The sequence below is a fragment of the Parus major genome, chromosome 5 (assembly GCF_001522545.3).
Source record: "Parus major isolate Abel chromosome 5, Parus_major1.1, whole genome shotgun sequence".
Classification (NCBI taxonomy): Eukaryota; Metazoa; Chordata; class Aves; order Passeriformes; family Paridae; genus Parus; species Parus major.
This window is the reverse complement of record NC_031774.1, coordinates 26,402,782-26,424,190: the sequence shown is the minus strand read 5'-3', so window position 1 is coordinate 26,424,190 and position 21,409 is coordinate 26,402,782. Positions and strand designations below refer to the sequence as shown.

The 21,409-nt window shown below is 37.8% G+C and overlaps 1 protein-coding gene across 12 annotated transcripts in view; it reads right to left on the bottom strand.

Moving 5' to 3' along the window:
• NUMB (NUMB endocytic adaptor protein) overlaps positions 1-21,409 on the bottom strand; it is a 92,210-nt gene that overhangs the window by 41,229 nt on the left and 29,572 nt on the right. The window lies entirely within an intron of this gene.

Genomic DNA, 21,409 nt, shown 5'->3' with positions numbered 1-21,409 from the left:
AATCCACATGGTCTGCACCAGGAAATGTGAACAGCCTACACTTCCATATTCCAGAAGAATACTTCACATTGCTTTTTCCAATAAAATTCAGTTCACGGCTGCCACTTCAACACTACTGTAAATTTTGGCTATAACCAGGACACATGGACATCAGTGAGGAAACATGCCTGTTTCAAGTCATTCTCTTGGGATGAGGTTTGGGTTTGGCAGGCTTACCTGCAGTACAAACACAAATAGAAGCAAGCTCAAATAGAAGTTCAAAACATTTAGATCTCTTTTGCTCTCTAATGTACAACTTGAGTCCCTAAATTTAAGATTACAATGTAAGACCATTTCATTTATAAAAAAAGAGGCAAGCTAGGAAGGCAAGTTGATTGCTGCCAAGGTAAATAGTCTGTACTTGCCTATTATGAAGCTGCCAGGATGGAGTTTTACTTCTCTGAAAAATCCTTATTAAGCATTGCTGCTAAGCAAACACTCTTCCCTCCTCTCCCACTTACACAGTACAAAAACATGTAATGTCCTATCTCTCCAAGCCTCCTGTAAAGGTTAGCCAAAACTTGCTGCAATTGCCCTGCAACAGCTTCTCTGCAATTATTCACCAGCACAAGCACACAGAGTTCCCTTATCTTCTAAGGAAGAAAAGGTCACCCCATGTGTCAGATTCTGAATGCAGAACTTTGAGCCTTTTTGTAAGTTTAGATCCCATAAAATCTAATTAAATCCAGCACTGTCACACTGAAGCAAATGAAGGCATGTAACCGTATGAGCATGCTCACTAAAACGTTAACAGCCCTGTTTTGCAATACAGGCTGACTAACCACATTATTCACCACATGGCCTTCCAACCCATTCACCCTTTCATTACCCAATTAACATCTAATAATACAAAACTACAAGTAAGCATTCTATCAAAATATGCATAAAGATGAAGCATTTCTTCAGTTGTTCAGCCAGCAAACATATTTTGTTGTTGTTATTATTATTATTTAGCATTCCAGTTAGGGGGATTTTCCGTGTTGGAGATAAATTATTGGATACATAACTAGAAGTCTACTGAAGCAAGCATACCAGCTGTAGAAAATTCACCTTTCAGCAGTGAAAGTAATATTTAGATCACACTTTGAAAATGCAGCAGAAATGGCAACCTTAAACTCTTTATGTAAGACCAAAGAGATCAGAGCAGTGCAATAATGTCTCTGACAGCATTCTTTGAAATCATGATGCATTGTTATCACATGGTGTGAAGTACAAGACATCCTCAAATCCATCAGATTTCTTGCTGTCTTATACCTGAACTAAGGTATCATGTGAGCACTCCACAACTTTTCCAGAGCACTGGACAATTCTATCTGCACCACAGATGAGGGTGGAAGAAGGGGAAAAACAGTGTTATGACAGCAACATTTTACTGGCAAAAGCCAGACTTAAAGAAAAATTGCAAACAGCTTATGAATTATCAGGAAATTAAATAATGAACTGTACTCCAACACACTGTTAACAATTATGTTGCTAAAACATTCAGCTACCAGAGGCCCTGTCCTAAAGCTTAGGATTTTGTGAAATACACTTTTCAAACATAAATACCCCCAGACTGCAGCAATTAAACACAGGAGTCTGTATTCCACAATGTTATGTAACAGAAGTATCACCAAAATAAACATTCAGACTCTTAAACTGTCACAAAAATACAAGTTTGATCATTGTGAGGCAGAAGTTATACTTAAAGATATGCAATGCCCCTTCCAGCAAATGTAAGATAAATCATTTGCCTCTCACAAACCTGTGAAATTCAGCAAATAAAAGAAAGCAAGCCTCATTTTCTCCATCAATAACTATTCTAAAGCAAATGTCCCAATTCATCAGACACCACAGCAACTGCAAACTCTGACTATGGTCCTAAACAATATGCTAAGAGGTTTAAGTGCAGAGATATAAGGCAGTAATCCCCTTGTTTTGTAGGCTCACTCTAAAAATACCCTGCAGATTGTCAGTCACTGGTGGAAAACAGGTCTCTTAAACTCTTGATGTGATACAAAGTGAGTTGAATTGTATTATCTGTAATAACAGAAAATAAGCAGAAGTTTAGTAAAGAAACACTAGCTATGCACCTTGTGGAAAGCAGTTCAAGTAATCCTGCTTTGCAGCTCACCTGCACACATCTAAATAATTTTAACTAACAAACCCACGCCATTTCCAAGTGAATAATTTACATTTAGGGCAGCTAAATATCAGACAACTCAACAGTTTTCAAACATAAACATCTCAGTTTAAAAGGTATCTTTACAAATACATGTTGAATTTCAAAATTAAATTAGATATAAAAAAAAGTACAAAAAGGGCTGAAACAGCCAAAAAGCATGTTCTTTAATCATTCAATTTCACAAACTGCAGCTTGAAGTTATGTATATCCAACCCCATGAAAATAAATGCATTTTCAAAATTCTGAAAAAAGAGTCTTTTACAAGTAAAATGAGCATCTTTTACTGGTAAATCAATCACAAATCTTAGATTTTTACACTGGACTTACTTCTGTAGGACCTATGAGTATTTTATAAGCAAATAATCAGTGTTGACTAAACAAGGCCAAACACCTGCTGCTTAGTATCAGACAGGGAAGGAATATAAATCAATCATAGTTTTGTGCTGTTGAGCTGATCACTCCCTACTTCTGGGAGTCCAGAAACATACGAGCACACACCATATTTCTGGTTCCAGCTCTTAGGTGAGAGCAGAGACGGCAGACAAAATGAGCTACAGATCTAGAGCACACATTTCAGGAACCAACTGCACTCTAAACCAGATTACTAGGAGGATGTATTTTAGCAAGATTTCTAAAAATAGACTTGTATTCATAGTGAAGCTTTACCCTTGGTTCATATACCATGTTTCACAAAAGCGAAAGCCATGGCATTTTGGACACTGATCCTGCAACACTGATCTACACCAGCCCACAGCATGGTCCGGCCCAGCAGTCCATGTGGCCCACGTTCCGGAAATATTTGGAACAACAAACCATAAATTTGTATCAGCTCTATAAGAAGCCTTGAGGGGGAATGAATAGCTGTGCTGCTGAGTCTATCAGCAAGTAGGATTCAGGTACAGAGAAACTAGGTAAATCCACATGTAGTAGTGTGCTCAGATACAAAACAGGAAGGAAAACAGGGCTCTCCACTACAACCAGCAATGTTTCATTCATTCATTCATTCATATGCTCTCAAAACAAAATAGTTCAGCAACTGTTTACAGGTGATGCAAAATGTTCCAGAGTAGATTAAACTGATTTTAGAAAGACAAGATGATCTCAAGAAATTATTCTGTGATAAAAACAGCAGAGAAAAGCACATGGAGGAAGGCTAAAAAAAGCCAGCGTAATTATAAATAGCAATGAATATGAATTCAGCTATTACTACAGTCTAGGAAAGGTCATAACTCATGTTTAGTCCTCTAAAAATTTAATTGTCAAATAAGCAAACAGTAGTAAGAATTATTATGAAAGGAGCAGAGCCAAGCCAGCAAGATGCTGCAGCGTAAGACCAGACTGTGCTCAGCTGCAGTACCATATAGTGCTTTTAGTTAATATACCCTCCCTGAAATGCAACTGGAAGGTGCAGGAAAAAAGCAAGGATAAGAAGGATAGCACAGACTACTTAACACCGTCAGCTCAAGCACAGATTAGATACATCAAAGGTCTTCACCACACAAAACGAATTTTTTAGTGGGCAAAGCTACAAAAATTACAGTATCACAGTGTTAGAAAATAAAAAAGGAACTATGATTTTCCAATTCTTATGTTGCAGGAATGGTGAAAAAGCGATAGAATTCTCCAGCAGATTTCAATAAGAGTATTTCTCTTCATGATACAAAATCAAGCAGGACAATTCCTAGCTCTGGGAAAGTTTAAAAACTAAAAATAAAATGGAACTTTAAAAAAAAATAAAAATCCCCAAACCACCCAGATTAATTTTTTAATCAAAACTTCCAAAAGTTATTGGAACCTATAGCGAAGAAGGTGCAGCTATGCATTTAGGAAATCACCCAACCCAATTTGACCAGCTGGGAAAGTCTTCATGTCTTAATCTTCTATTCTTCCCAGGAATCAGCACTGTATCAGACAGAATGATTATGCTATGGAGCCTTTGTTGTGAAGCAACACAACTCCCAAGCTGGTGTCCCTTCAGGGCCAGCCCAGCTGGCCACACCTCCGTGTTGCAGCTGTCACAGCAGCACAGCAGAGCTGCTCACACCCACCTGCCGCAGCACCACCCGGAGCTGGCTCACTCCAGTGGAAGGATCTCCCTTTCCCAAACACTCAGAAGTTTCTATAGCTCGAGACATTTAAATGAGATGGATTTGTATACTCCAGATAGTTCACAAAATGTGAATTACTGTGGCAACAAGCCACGGGTGCACTGGTCAATCTCAATTATGGAATGAAAATTAGCTTAAAGTGCCACGAAGTGTGTCATTCACAGGATGACAGATGACTGACTCCTTGTTACACCATTACTGCACTGGCCCAAGCACTCCACTCAGTCACTGCCTGGCAGCTGTTACATGGCAGTTCAAGACACTTCAATCGCTCCCATCCTCCATAGCTAAACATAATTAAGGCCCTCTTATCTCTGCGTTTTCTTCGGCTTGTTCACGCTAAATCAACCACACTTTTGACTGCAGCCAACGCAAAGAAGGATGAGGGTGAGTGACACAAAAGGCATTTTTAATATTAATTTAGAACTCAAAGTGAAATTGTGAAGCCTTGTACAAAGCTTTTTTGTGAAAAAGTGGCAGGTTTTAATAATAAAAATGAGCCCAGAGGAAAGATACAATAGTTCTTTCCTGACTGTCAGAATATCAGAAAATCATTTGATCATCCCTTATTTAGCTTAACAACAGAAAAAGTACACTTTCACGTAAAAGACAGGCAGAATGTTTTTAGGAACTCACTCTGGTGTCCACCATTGCAACTGTGGTTGACTTCTAAGAACATAAATTTTTCTTTACACTAATCTTATTTATTATAGTAGGAATTAATTTATACATTTGTACATCTGTCCAGTGCAAGTTTTGATTTGTTCCATAACACTTTTCTCATAACTCTTTACAGAACACTACAAGGAACTAACAGAATTATTTCCCAAATCCATTTGCTTTACACAAATGTAATCAAATCAGGAGCTAGCTTAACAAAGTCAGATACAAGCTACAAATTCTTTTAAGCACACAGAATGCAATGCCTTCTGAACTCCCTCACGAGTTAAATACCTTTAAAAATACTTTGCATCCTCTCTAGAAGCTCTAATATGAGCCACGTGTTTCATCACCCAGAGAACTCACAAAACATTTAAGGAATCTGTCACCATACTCTCTGTGAGAGATGTCTAAACAGAGAATTCCAACACAATTCCAGCTTTCTGGTACCATTTTGTATATAGACAACTAGCATTCCTTATGATGACACAGCATGTAAAACCTCACTTCGTGCCTAATGTTTCTCATGCTTACTACAAAGCTTTAAGATCTAAGCGTGACTTCAGTGATTTTGAGAACTATATATAACAACATAACTAAAGAAATATCTTTTATAAACATTTACCTTCATAAAATCCTGATGTGTGTAATTTTAGGGATAAAACATTCCCCAAACCCAAGTGTATTAGAATCAGTTACCAGAACAATGTTCATATGACAGTAGCAAGAATACGTTCACTTGGTGACTTACATTTTCTTCCCCTCCTCAGATTCTGCTGTAGTACTTTTCTTAAAAATCCTGCTCTCAAAGCTGTAACCATGACTCCATGGATATTAAAAATAAAAAAATAAAAAATTTAAAAAAAAAAATCTATGGCCCGAAATGAAGCAGAGGTGGTAAAGTGATAAAGTGAAGTCCAATATGGGCTATAAGAGGTTTCTGGGATCTTAGGTAATTTTCTCCCTGTACCTCACAAGACAATGTTTTTTTTAGATAATTTCAAGTGTTTCCTTAAAGATCAACCCCACAGTGTGGAATTAGTACGCCATTATACCAATTCGCCACAACTCCGGTCAAGGCTGGATTTTACTTTATTCATGGTGACAGACCTGAAGCCTCTCAGACCTACACCAAAACCTTTCACCCTACTCCTTTCAGTGTTTGCACATATTCATTTGGGGTAAGAGGGGAGAGGAGGGAAGGTGTGATCTTTATGGAATTAAGTGATAAAAGGATACATAGATCAGTCTGCATTTCAGGTTTGAGGTTTTTTGGAAGAACTCCAAGTAAAGTTTTTCGTATCTGCTCTTACAAACAGATGCATACTTCCCTCCCCCACTCCCTCTTTCCTATCACTTGGCATTTAAAGCCTTTTGCTTGTAAGGATAGTAATGTTAGTCTTTATGGAGGCTGTAGATAGGAATTCAACTGCTATTGCTACAAAATCTCACAGGCACATTGTTTAAAAAGACAATGATAATAATCTCTCAGACATTTCCTTCCACAGAAGTTACCACATTTCATGATGGTCATTAAAATTAGTAACCTTATTTTTGACCAGCAATAATCTATTACGAATCCACAACTACATGCTCAGCAAGAATTACCACATAAATTATCACAGAAATCAATAAATCCCAGGGCTCCTCTCCAGAATGTTTCTGGGGATTTTTTCTACTCCCATTAAAGACAGTGAAAAGAAAGTTCAGTTACACAAATTCACTTTAAGTATACTTAACAATGAAAACATATTTCATTAAATAAATAACTCTGTATACATCCAAAGAGATGGTTTCTACCATTTTCACCCAAAATCAAATTAATAATTATAAAATTCCTTCATGATAATGAAAATTTTTCTAATGAAAGCTTTAATTAAGAAATGGAAGCAATATGTTCATTTCTCTAACAATCTAGTCAAAATATTTGGTCTTTCCAAGACCACAACAGGATTTTAATTCCAGCCTTTAAACAATATTTAAAGCAGTTCATCTAATATAACACTGGAGTGGGGTGGGAGGGGTGGGGGTATGTATGTGAATTTCATGTCACTACCTGAGACAGACTGCTCCAAACTTGTAAAACTGCTTTACCTACTAAATGAACTGCAAGAACTCACATCAGCATTTTACCTTCTAGTCAAAATTAATTCTGTGGTAATTCAGAAGGTCAAATCTTAGACTATAATGCGTTCAGATGTCCTCGTGGTAAAATATTGGGATCTTAATTCAACTTTCTATTAACTTTCTCTTCCCCATATTAATTCTGTTAGCATACAGATTTTATTATCTCTTTCAAGATCAGCACAGAATTTCTGCTACAAAAAACAAACATGCATTAAAAGCCAAGAATGTGCCTTTGTATGTGTGCTTTCTTCACAAGCTGTACTCACATCTCAAAATGATTATTAAGAAAAGGTCAGAATGTGCATTCTAACACAGTTTAAAATAACCTTCATGTAATAATGAAATACCTCCACTGAAAATTTCCAGATTCTACAGACAAAAAATTGTTCCCTCTTGGTGCAGTAAGACAGAGAACACTTAGTGAGATGAAGTTAAACTAACTGCTTTAGAAGTTAACCAATCATACATTAAAAGACAAAGTTAAGATATGCAGCTCAAAATGCCAATGCTGCCTTTCAGGGTCCCAGTTTATCTATACAAGGAGCTAAGATTATCGTCCTCTTCCATGAACACCAAAATCCCATAAATATTCACAAAACTGTCTCACCGTTCCTCACTAGCAGTTCTCCCACCTAGCCAGTTCTAAACTATTATGTTTATTTTAGCTCCAATGTGTAAATAAATGGTCAATTAAGTACTATAAGCACGAAAAGATCATGCAAAGGTGCTTTAATTTCAAAAGTTTCAAATGAAGATATAATTACAAGAAATATATGCTGAATTAAGTCAGAAACATCTCAAGCCACCAGTAAAACATTTTGTCAGCTAGGGCTGATAAGAACTACAGAAATATTACATATTGTATGTACTGCAATTGAGCACCTATTAAGTCTCTTTAAAATAAGCAGCCAGCTGAGACATGGACAAAAAGACCAAGATATTCATTATTCAAACAAATTAAGCTTTTGACCGTCTTGTTACAGTTGTTCAATCCCAGGAAAAAAGTTCAATATTAACATCACCCTGAACTAGAGAGTATTTAGTTTTGTTGCTGGTATAGAAATGACGTTCCTCACCCCCATCTTGATCTTAAGCAAAGCAGGATGCTGTCTACCATATGTGGGATCACACTTCCATCTCCTTCAGAAGGTGAAATGAATTCCACAGCTGTGTGGCAGGTCATGTTTTCCAAGAAGATCAGGCTGCCCACAAGTCAGTACAGAACTACAGGCAGGGCAACAGCGGCAATTCAGCAGCTCCAGTGATGCCAAACAGTCCTCACCAACACACCAGTCTGACTGAATGACCTCAGCTAGGCTGGAATTGTGAAACCCACACATGTCTTTCACTTTTCTAAATCAAGTGTTGTTCACCACAGTAAAACATGTACAATGATCTGCTGCAACATACAGACTCTGGTAGGAGAGAGTCCCAGAAAGTCCACTGCCCATAAGTAACACATGCTGGAAAACCACACGGCTGCAAAAGCCTCTTGAATCATATACCACCTGTCATCGTCCCAACTTTAAACTGCTTGGCAAAAGAACAAGAAAAGTCAAACAGGAAATAATGAGGAAAATTTGTCTTCATTCTCAAGTCCATCAGAGCAATCAATGAAGCTTCAAGCTCAGCAAAGACAGAAATATCACCCGATAACCCTGAAATAAGGCAGCCTTTCCTTATCTGCAGCATAGGGCACTGCTCAAAAACCAGACACAGCAGGAGCAAGTGGCAGAAGGTAAGCAAGGCATCACTCACATGAATTTCCCCTGAATAATTCTGATTCTACCACTGCCATATTCTGCATTGCTTGCTGATGGATGCCCACAGTGGCAAGCAACAAATTTCACTCTGGTATGAGTGAGTTTGACATAAAAGCAATATGAACTCTACAGTTGGGGCAAGTACAAAACTGTGCTGCTGCTGCTGCTGCTGCCCAGGCAGACTGATGAAATCCTGCGCCTTGCATTGCCATCTTGGTATGGAGAACACCACCTACTTCCGTAAAAGACAGCTGCTTCCTGGGATGGCAACTGAGCTGGGCAACAGAAGACAGGATGAGGAGGAAGGCAGCCTAAAAATGCCTGCAATGGAACAGCTGGCACACAGCAGCAAGGCAGGCATGATAGGGACTCAGTGAAAAGGACACTGGATATTCTGCTGCCAGATTCACACAAAAAATAAAGTTACGACTGTGTTATCTTCACCAGCAGCTAGTCACAGAGTCCACTAATTTGAACAGCACCTTTATTATTCTGGCAGGTGACTGTAGCACAACTACTCCATTCATACATCACCTTTCTAACAGCCCTACCTTCTATTTCTAAATCCAAAAAACTTTAAAGAAGTAAATCTTACAGAATGTGCAGTTTTCTCTTATACAATAGGTAGCATATAGAACATTGACAATATAGGTAACACCATTCACTTAAGAGTGAGTCTTGATGATCCTTGTGAATTCCTTTCAATTTAGAATATCTTGTGATAATCCTTTCTTGCTGGCAAGTTCTGGAAGACGAGATCTTGACCACAACCCCTGGAGGACCAAGCATCACCTTACGTTCCTTTGAGATTACCAAAAGCACACATTTCACTTGGCAAGAAAATGTCAGTGCACATCGCAGAACTTAGAAAGGCCACTCAAACAGAACCATTCTTCCAGCAGCTTTAGAAATCCTCACCCCTGGGTAACTGATGACAATTGGTGTCTTGCAAAAATACATCAACAAAACTCAAACAAACCAAAGGTTGTCTATAGCAGAATGACTAAGGTCTCCCTGCTCGCTTTATCGAGCACTTGCTTGTACCTCACATTACTTCTCCAAGGTCATCTGGATTTTATTCCAAAGGCTGACTGTCAGGTGCACTGCAATTATCTATGTTACAGAGCCACCCTTCTACTCTGCTTATGGTTTGCACTGCATCTTCCCAGCTCAAACTCCACCTTCTGAGATGCACAACAGCATCTTACCTGCAGCTCTCTGAAGCTGCACACACTGCACCAAACAAACAGAACGTCTAAGGGCAGTGGTCTCCTCCAGCGCTATTACTTTCTGGAAAAGGAAAGAGTTCTCAGACAAGAACTAAAAAACTCATCTCTCTGTCAGAGTTTTTTTTTCCAACATCATAGCAGTCTAACCACTGTAGGTAAGAGATGCTGAAAGCTTTTATATAAAGCCTTCCTACAAGCATAAATACACAGCTTTGCCAGCACTGAGACTTGAGAAGCTGGATTCCTACATCACAGAACTTCTATAAAGTAGAAGCAGAAAGAGCCAAGTAGCCATTACATATGTTTCTCTGAGCAATTTAGTCTCACGACGGTAAAATTATGCAAGTGTCTATGGGCATTTGAATTACATACCTCAGAAAGTACTGTTGCAAGCCACAAACCGCTTTTTCTCAAATTTCACACTAATCAGATTTAAGAGTAATGCCAAATTGGTATTTTGCAGTGGTCAAGCAAAGTTGATGAACTCACAAATATCACCCAAAAAGATCAATCATCAATGCAATAACATGTTCTTCAGTTATTTATCTCAGTATTTTACATAAATAAGGCTTCTTCAATGAAATCTATCAATTTGCAAATGTAATAACTATTTTCAAAGGCAGCCTTACTTAAGTCACTCCTTTTTAATTAAGGATAAATTAAGTATTTAATGAATTCAGAGTTCTTGCATAATTTCCTTACCGTCTGTCAGAAAATACAAAGGAAGGGGCAAAATCATGTTCTCCTTTTGCACCTCTCTCTATTGTGAAATACATCCAGTGAAGCTGACCACCAGCACTCTTTACACAGGGATTATATAGAAACCTCTTTATGAAGTACCCAGTGTCTGACTACATAAACTGACAAAACTTCCTCAGCCCTTCCAAGTCTGAGTCGGAGCGATGACAACACCATAAAGTGACAAGTTTCCAGGACACTCATATTCACATGGCCTATTGGAGGTTCCTTATCACCAGAAAGGGTTGCAGTCCACGCATCATGTCTGACACCTACAGTGGGTTTTTCCATGTTCAGTTTCTTTCCTGTACTTGGTCCTTCTGTTCTCAAGTTTAACTCAAGGCTGAATCCTTTCTTGGTCCATCAACTTGAATTTTAGAAGTTTCTTACGATTAAATATTACAGTCATTCTGACTGGAGGTAGACTTACTGGTGGTACAAGATGAAACTTCCTGAACTCTGAAACTACAGCAGAAAGAAAAGGATGAAATTCAGTGTGCCCTGGATTCTAAACCCCAAAGCTGACAAGCAATCACAACTACATAAATTTTTATTCCCAATATTTTGAAATATCAAGTTTCAAACTTCTTTGAAACTTCTCCCTCCCTGAATTCTTACAAAAAAAGAAGAACTAAAGATGAAGGTGACAGAGTAACTTCAGAGTCTGGAATTAAATGCTTTTCATAGCCTTTAACATGAACTTCTGAAATGCAACAGGCAGCTGTAACAAAGCCAAGATAACCGAGGTTATCTTGGATTGTCCCACAACCACACCCAGGAATGCAATGCATGCCAAAACTCCACAGTTGGTCACAGACACGGGCGCAGGAGGAATCAGAATGTGCACTGAGTCACTTTCTCACCGCTGGAATAATGCACTTCGGCAGGCTTGCTATAAATACCCAGTGCTGGAGATACAGGAGAAGATTGGAGCCATTTGTGGGAGACACAAATACTAATTACACATCAAGCAGAGTTCCAGCAACACAAAACTAAGGAAGAAGAGAAGATTAAGGAAATGGCTGACTTTCAAGCATACAGCCTGCATGTTCTGAACTCTCACAGAAACAGAGCAACCGAGAAATAAGGCTGGAAAAGAAATCAGAAGTTTGGGCTACGGAAAAATCCCCCTTGTATAATTCACACCAATGCATACAATCCTGTTATTGAATTTATGTTTTCTACATAAAACAAGTAAAATTGGTGTGAAAACCAGATTAACTAGCAAGACAAAAATCCCAAAAGATGTGGCTGACCACATAAGCTAACTTCACAGAACACACCTAAAGTTTGCCATTGCTGAACATATATATGATCTCCTCCAGTTTTTGCAGTTAAATTGTCTTACTCCCTTTTTTTGTTGTTTGTTTGTTTGATGGGGAGGGGAGGGTGTTATTCTACTAAGAACATTTTTACTTTTCAAAATATTCTCTATTGGTGTCTTTTCTACTAAAATGCATTTTTAAAATTTTGTTACTGCTACATTCCTCTTCTAGAAGTCTGGACTTACAAAATAATTAATAACTGAATAGAATTTTTAAAATTGCCTTACATTTCACAAGAGTGAAGACACCTAAAGCAAACTTGTAAATTTTTTTTCCTAAAAGGGTAGAGGGGTGTGGGTAGTGCAGAACAGGACTATTTGACATACTTATTTCCCTGATACTGGAAAGAAGGTTAGAAAGCATTCCTAAAATATTTGATAGTCTTGAGATTCACAGTAGGAGACTGTATTTCCTGCTGGATAACAGCATTATGTTACATATAAAAATTACTACGTCAGTAAAATGAAAACAGCTACAACATGTGAAGCTCTCAGCAGAGAGCTTCCTGTTGTGCTTGAAGGGAGACTCCAGAAGGGACCAAGGGAATTGCAACACACCAGCAAGTGGGATGACTGAACACCCATGTAAAACTTAAGTTTCACAGGCTGATGATCATTGTGTGAAATAAATCTATGCTCACTCTGGTACAAAATCATAACCTAGACCTCTAACTGTGATTCTCCTTTATACGTTTATTTTGGGAATGGGATAGAAAAGAAACAATGTGCTTTTCATAGATACAGTCACCCAGAGATTATGACAGCAGGCAATGTGTGTCAGTATTACTGACTAAGCATTATATCCCAGGTCTGAGAAGAAAAAAATTAAGGAAATAACAACTAAAACATGAATAAAAAGAAATTATCTCATCACTGGCACAGCTACTGCTAAGTGACATCTTATCTAGCTTTTATAGTGCCTAATTATTGACTGTCTTCACAGAATAAATAGGTTTTGAATAGAAGTCTGAATATTAATAGCATCAGCTTAATGAAATTGATGTTTAAAACCAAATCCAAGGCAAGACTCAAGTCTTCAAACTAGAGAAACATTTAAATTTATCTACTAAATACACTGTAAGAACACCCAGTGTTTATTTACATTAACATGATATTACATTTCAAAGGTTCAAACTTTCAACATATCAGTAACTAGTAACCTTTTCTGAATCTACTTTAAGTGGTTAAAGATTCTCCCTAAGCAAACAATTAGAGGGACTTTTTAACGATCTCACTAAAGTTAAAGGTTTAGCTTGAAATGAGTTCTGAGAACATGAAAAGCACTTCTACACAATGTTCTCAGCTATATTAGGATACACATTTTAAAAAGGAATAAACTTTTTGAGGATGCCCTGCAATTGATTCATAATCTTCCATAGAATCTCTCAAAGTTTAAGGCTCACAAAATCTTAAGAGAAAAAGACGTGGTATTCAGTTTTTAAGAAACGATGGGGAAATTCACAAGCTTAGTTCAGGAAATAAACATATTACACTGCCAGTCAAAGAAAGGAGAACTGACAAAGTACACTTCTGTACGTAATTCAAACAAGTGCTAACAAATATCTCCTTTAATAACTTGAATCCAATCCACCTAGGATTTGATAACTAAAAAACATTCATTTTTACCTATAGTATTAAATTGCTGGTTTCCACAGCACTCTACTTACCATTTGAAAAAAAAAAAAAAACCACAAAAAACCCCCCCCACTCTGTTGTTTTAAGGACTCCAAAGATTACTACCCATACAGACTTGGTCAGTTAAACTACAGACAAATCATGATGATACAGCTCCCCAAAACTCAGAGCATGAAAAGGTGAAGTTTTGTAGGAGAGAGAACGTAAGGCAAGAATGTAGCTGTGACACAGGCTTCTCTGGATAGGCTGCCCTGAGACACACCCTGCAAATTCTCTTCACCACCCACGCCCCCTCACATTAGGCATCCTGATCCACATGCAACAGGAAGGGTCTGGAAAGCCTTCATCATGGGTCAGGTACACTGAAATACTTTGGGGAACCTAAACCAACTGCACATGGCCTCAAATGCTACAGCCGGGGTACCTAACTCGGATCCGGGAAACACTGCGGTGTACGCAAACCAAAGCCACCTTCAGCTGCCTTGTTTTGCACAGCTTCTGGTAGTGCCTGCATCAGTTCTGATGGAGAACAAACATTTTTAACAAACCACTAGTCATAATACCTTAGGACAACTCAATCAGAAGCAATAGCTATCTCCTGCTATAGAATCTAGCTTACTGTGACTGTCATTTATTCCATTATACCAGAGCAGCAACTGACACATCCACATAAAATTAAAAATATAATCTACTGGAACCCCCCCCCTTTTTTTTTTATCCCTGCAGTTAATGTGCTCATGAAGTCCATCCTTTTGTGACAAAGAATGAAAACCAATGAGTTTTAAGAGGCAACAGTCCTCCACTTGGGTACAACTTCAGTGAAACCTTCAGCAACACCCTGCCTTTTCTGTGAAGCCTGAGCAATTGCATCAGTGGGATGGGCCACTGGAGATGCCTCATTTCCTCTGCATCTTCAAGGCTTACGCAAGGTTTTGCCAGCTCCAGCTGTGTTCACTGATAACATAAGAAAGTTTGTAAAAAAACAACTGAGAAGGAGCAAGGCAAGGTCCAAAGTGAAACATTTGGGTATGCACAGCATACATAGTATGTTTAGCTCTATAAACTGAATTTAGTGTTATTCATGAATCCGCCTCTCAATCTTTCAAGTTTGTCTTTATAACTGACAGAGCTACTTCATTCTTCAGCGCACACCTATAAAAATAACTGTGCAGACAGGATCCCAAGGTGTATTAATAAGACAGTTACAAGCCTAGACAGCAGGAAGTTTCAGCCTATTCCAAAGGAGCTTAATACTTAATGGAAGCATAGAGGCCTACAATTACACAGCTAAGTCCCAATATATGCACTTTACAAGATTAGAGCTGGAAAAATTCACCTGTTCTGAGAAGGAAAGAAGCCAAAAGGCAAAAGAGAGATAGAGGCAGCCAGGAAGACATTCCCAGACTTTCTCCCTTCAGCCTTGAATTACAAAAGTGGTTTTCACCCCTCTTGAACTCCCGCAATACATTCAGTCAACATGGTTTACCTAGTCAGTAAAGACTAGAGCAAATATCCAGAATAAGTATCTCTGGAAAGGAAGTCTACAAATACTAAGAAATACTTTTCTTTTTTTTTTTTTTTAAATGTCAGAAAATATAATTCTCCCCTCCCATTTGGTTATACATACCATGGTTGTTTGATAGTGGTATATGTTAGCTTCTGAACTTCTGTCCATTTTTCTTAAACAAACTTACTTATTTCTACCACGTCAAGTACACACTAATGCGTGTACATGGGAATGAAAGCAGAGAACCATCACTCCCATTTAGAAAGTAGAAGGGAACTTGATTAACCTGAAAAGATGCAGTTTGACTCCCAACCTGAAATATACTGCAAAATTTACATAGATGGCAATTGTGGTGCAAGGGCAGGGAGGGAGACAAGTACTAAGCATTCTTTCATTTAAGAATCCAAAATTCTTGCAGTTACAGAATTTTAGTCAACTTTCAGGCAACACTGCCTGACCACTTCCCACAACTTGGGGCAGCAGAGGTAGTGACTTTAAGATGACATATTTATAGCACACAGAACTCACATACAGCCACTAATTCTATAATTAAACACTAAAACAAGATGCTGTTATGAACACAATGTCTCTGGCAACGTACCACATTCAGATGGACACTGAAATATCTTTTAGGTAATTGAACTTGATCTAATCTGGAGTTGGTATTTCCTGGCCAATGATGACTAACTCTTCTAAACCTTCATTAGATATCAGGAAATACCCACCCCCAACATCAACCACTATTGAAATATACACCAAAGTATCATGTTTTGAACATCTTCACTCATAGATAAATATCCTATAGGCAAAAGTGAGGAGAAGAAAAACCCTTTCCATCAGTCTTCAAGTAGCCAAAATACAAAATCAAGTCCTAATATTAATAACAAAATGTGAGTTAGGGCCAGACTTCCAGCTCACTTGCACAGTTTGACAAGATAACACTGGGCTCTTCCACGGTTGTCTTGCTCCCTTCAATCATACGTTAAAATGCTACCAGAATTAAACTGATCCAAATCACTACTATGGTAGTAGTGATGGTGGGCTAGAGAACTGTGTACAGTGAGGACACTGGTCTTGCACAGCTCTGCTGTGCCCTTCCCTCTCAGCTTCCCAGGTGCTGCTGCCCTGACTGATTCCAGTCCTCAGCAACCCAAGCAAAGAAACAGACCAAAGAGCCTCTGTGCAAACTCCAGCCTAAAGGAGAAGCCATGCCTTTTCATCTCCATTTTCTGTTCCATTAAAAACAGCAGAGGAAAGAAAGCACTTCTTAGCTAAAAACAAACAAGAAATAAAAAGAACCCATGGTAAGTGAAAGACAACATCACATTTATATTCAGGAAGGCTCAAGAGTGGACAATTGTCCTCTTCATTTCTGCAGAAACCAAAATTAAAGGCTCTCAGTAGGAAAGTCACAGCTCTAATCCCCTTCTCTTCCCCATCTCCCTGAAGGCACTAATAGAAAGTTTTCATCACAGCAGTCAACACATCACTATGTTGTGAATATTAAATCTAACCCAAAGAGACTGCCATGATTTCCTCTCCTATCCTTTTTCCATCTTTCTTTTTCCCTTTAACGGCAAAAGATTTGCTCTACAACTGCCATGAGTGCACCTAAAACTATTTCTAATTTACTTAGAATTACAAAATAATTTCATCCCTGATGAAATAGCTAGTTGACATTAATTACACTATATTCTTCTATTAGAATTCTACATACTTAGCTTAAGTTAGCATGTGGTTCTATGCAAGTCAAACACTTCCTAATTAAATCCTAAAATCCTATCAAATATCAGTAGTTAAAACTGCTACCTTGAAGGAAATCTACAGCTTGTGCATCACGAATGATTTTGTTTCAACAGTCATTCTGGTGAGTAGAGTCTGCTGCCTGAATAAAGCAGCCTTTTAGCTTGTTTTTATTTTTTACTTTATTTTAACATTAAAAAAATCAAACCTCTTATGAAAATTGATATTCATTCCCAACCCTCCTCCCAGAAGAGCTAACCACTTATCAAACCACTACAGTAGATCTTCTGGCAGCTCTTTAAGCTGTAATCAGAGATCAGACTTACATTCAGATCTTTGGAGGAAAAACCACAACCACCACAACACAGAGAACACACACACACAGAGTCCTCTTCATAATTTAATTTTAAATTACAAAGAGGTCTCCTTTGCACTCATCTGAAAGCATGCTATGTGTCAGCAGTAAAATGGAATTCAGATTTTTTGGAGAACACTAAGGGCAGATTTTTTGGACCACCATTCCCATAAGCAGAGTGCTACACCTGGGAAAACACATTAAACTGCTGGTTCAGAATTCAGTTTGCAGGCCAATGAGCAAATAAGCTCCATCAGCGTTAGATGGCATGATACCTCTTGCACTCCTTGTGTCAAGTAGTTCTTGAAATGTTATATCCATGCTACTGAAATTAAATTAGTGACATGTTTTTCAAACTGGGAATCTTACAAAATGAGGAGCAGTAGCACAAATAATCCAGTAGCAGCACTCACTTAACACCAACTCAGAGCACTGTAAGAACATAAAGGAGTTCCTACACAGAAAAAGGTTCACAAGAAAACTTCCAGCAGAAAACTGCTTTAAAAATAATTATACAAATAAAAAAATCCCTACCAATCCAGCCCTCTAAATCTACTATATAAAGGTGTCTAAAGTCAGTCTATATAGATGTGAAGAATGTAAATTAAGAGTCATGATTTGGGGGAAAAAATGAACTGAAAAACAAACCCAAATGCTTCAAAAAACCCCCTCAGAATTTATCTTGCTATTTAAAACAGCTATGTCACATGGAGTAAAACAGCCCACTAAACTGTATCTACAAAGCAAGGCCAGAGTTTTAAACTAACAAGTACAAAGGTCTTCAAGAAACTGAGTTTTCATAAATTATAGCTTTGCACACAGTTCATTTTACAATGTGGACTTTGTAAAGATTTGAGACTTTCCTAGTGACGTGCTTGTGAGTACACAACAATATGAGGAAGTGCTGTAGCTAATACCCCTCTTCTCTGCAGACAGTCACATATCAAAGGTGCATCATTGTTTAAAATGGCTCCAGTTCCAAAGGGTGAAGATCTACTTACTCCCTGTCCTGTCTTGACCTTAAGGGAGGGACACACTGTCCACCAAAACATCCTGTCAGGAAGGCAGTAAGAAGCGTGCAAATTTGGAGATTAGGATAATAAATACACTTCTGCTGGTTACTTATTTTGGCTTTCAATAAAATTGTTGTCGAAGAATACAGAGGCTTTTCTAACCAAGCCTTGTTCATGCCAGAAATCCTGGTGAACATGTCCACTTGGCAGCTGCAGGGAACTAGGAACAATGTATTTGTGAAGCTCCCTGTGTGGTAGTCTTGTGTGAAAGTCACATCCATTCTCTTTTGAAGTTACATTCTCATCTTTGTCACATCCATTCTCTTTCGAAGTTACATGTTTCCTAAAACTGGTTTAGCAGAACAAAACTGCTATTAATTATTTGCTATTTCTTCCAATATAGATATTTGGAATTTATGTGAACATAGTCCAAGTCTGTTCACTAAGTAAAGTGTATGTACCTATTTAGGAAAAAAATGGGATGTCTACTGTTTTGGGGTTTTTTTCTGTTTCCTTTTTTTCGGACTGCATTCCCAAACCTGTGAGGAGATGCCCATGACATAAGGAACAAGGTCAACAATTGTTTTAATCAGGTTAATTTTCAATATTTCTTAAGACCGGTACCTAAATCCTTACAGACCAAGCTGTTTAGGTCAATAATAAGCTGCAGGGCTCCTAAATAAAATAGTAATATTGTACCTATTTCTCTCACAAGTAAAATTACTGATTTTTACTGGTCAGGTCGTCTTATTTTCTGAAGTACAGAATTACCAGAAAGACTGGCCCAAATTACTCAAATGACTACTTTAAATGTGGTTTTACTGTGTTTTTTATTATCAGATCTTTATATTTAGCTACCAGTTCTCCCAAGATGAACAGTGGTCTCTGCATTTTTCTTGATGTTTATGTAAGTGGGGAGCATTAAGCAAATAAGCAACATTATTTCAATCTTTTTTTAGTAAAATGCCTACTGAAAACTACACAAAATCTTAATTCAGGTCAGTGTTATAAAAACTAACAATGTTTACTTGAGTGAAACAGTTGGACAAGCCTGCTCTCATATTTAGTTCAATCACTAAGTGTCAGCAATCAGCTTGCATCTCTAGATATCTGCACTTGAAACTGAGATGTGAAGGAAAATAAACCTGGCAGATGAGATCTCAAACACTTAGTATTTTTTCCAGCTCAAGCTTTTCATACCTTAGATAAAATGCATTACCTCATTTTTAAACATCAGGTTAACAGCTAAGAATCTGAGAGAGAATGTAATTTTGTCAAACACCAAAGAGAACTGTGCAAGCAGCACACCGCAAAACACAAAGCCAAGTCACAGAATCAAATTTGAGCTTGCTTATTTTAAAACCTAGTTCAAACAGTGAAGCTCACTTTCTTACTGTACTTTTTAACACAATGACAAAGCAAATCAGACAATCCAGACTGAATGTAAATCAGATGTTACAATTTGTAGGCTCTAGTTGCATTCCTTCCAATGCATACACATAATTTTCTAAAAAGTAAAGTAAGACTGAGATCTCCATTTCTCAGGAACTAGAAGTATTTCTAAATTCATAGCTGCCATTTAAAATAATAAATATATTAGTACATGGAAAAGATTCATAAATTTTTTTTTTTAGAAAGTGTCACTACATTATGAGCTGCTGCTTGGGCTTTGAACAAACTTACAGGAAAAAATATCCCTTCTTCAAAGAGTTGTTACAGAACTGTTTGATTTTCACTGAATTTTTACTGTTCAGTTTCAATTGCACTGAGCAACCTTTAGTGCAAAAGTGCAAAAGTTAGTTTTTGAGGTCCAATTTCAGACTGAGCAAAGTCTATCAAAAGATTTTCAGGAAGTCCTGGATTGCTTACCTGCCTGTAATGCTCTGGTTCTCATATTACACTGTGCTGTAATTACCTATATTTAAATTGAGAAACCAACTCTGTTTAAACACTTTCTGTCACTTCAATATCTTCAACAAACTACACTGCAGTCATGCTACTGTACACATCAGAGACCTGACTACCATCTCTTTAAAAAAGAAAATCAACTCCATTTAATTCCTGCTTGGATCTAGACATCTGGAATCAAGTATGTACATGAGGAAGAACCACACAGCTGCAACTGTATAAATATTTTTCTTGCCAATTCCCTGCCAAGAGCATCTCAAAATTTTAAGATCAATTTCACAGACAAGAAATAAAACTAAGGTCACACAGGCAGAAAAGCTTTTAGGATTTGAGTACTCATATCTGGCATGAGAGGCCAACATACAGTCTCATCTTGGATCACATTTTCCAGATTTTGTTTCCTGTGAACTTTTGGGGTGGAGCTGGTGTCTCCTTAAACTGGCATAATGATTATCACTGATTTTATCACAAGAATTTCTGGCATCCACTTCAAATAACAATCCAGCAGACAACACACATTCCAGCTTGCGTTATTAGGATTAAAACAGGAACCTCTTTCTATTGATATATTCCTTCCAACAAGAGTTATCTAAGCAATTGCCAAACTGATTGCAGTTGATTACAGCACAATGATGCAGAGACACTAGGGTACATTTGTTAGCTGAAAATCCTGCGGCAAATTTAAGTCTTCAGAGGTTTCATTTATAAATAAGCTTGAGAATGTGCCTTTGATATAACACAGAACCTTGGAACCCATAAAGCATCTGGAACAGTATTTCTAGATTCAGAACACTAAGAGTGATTATTTTTTTTGTTCACCTCCAGCCAAACAGACTGCATTCTGCCTTCTCATACAAACTTTTGATACCTGTGAGACTTCATAATCAAAATTAATACATATGGTCATCTATCACTGATGCACTAAAAAATCCATTCTTTCCTCTGACACATCTGCTAAGCCAACATAAGTAAAAAGTTAACCACAGAAGCCTGCAAGGGTGTTGTGTGTATAGATGAAAATCAAGTATCAGTGGTACCAATACTTTGGCACATATTCTTTGCATAATCACATTAATCAAAGTTGGGGGCTTGGTTT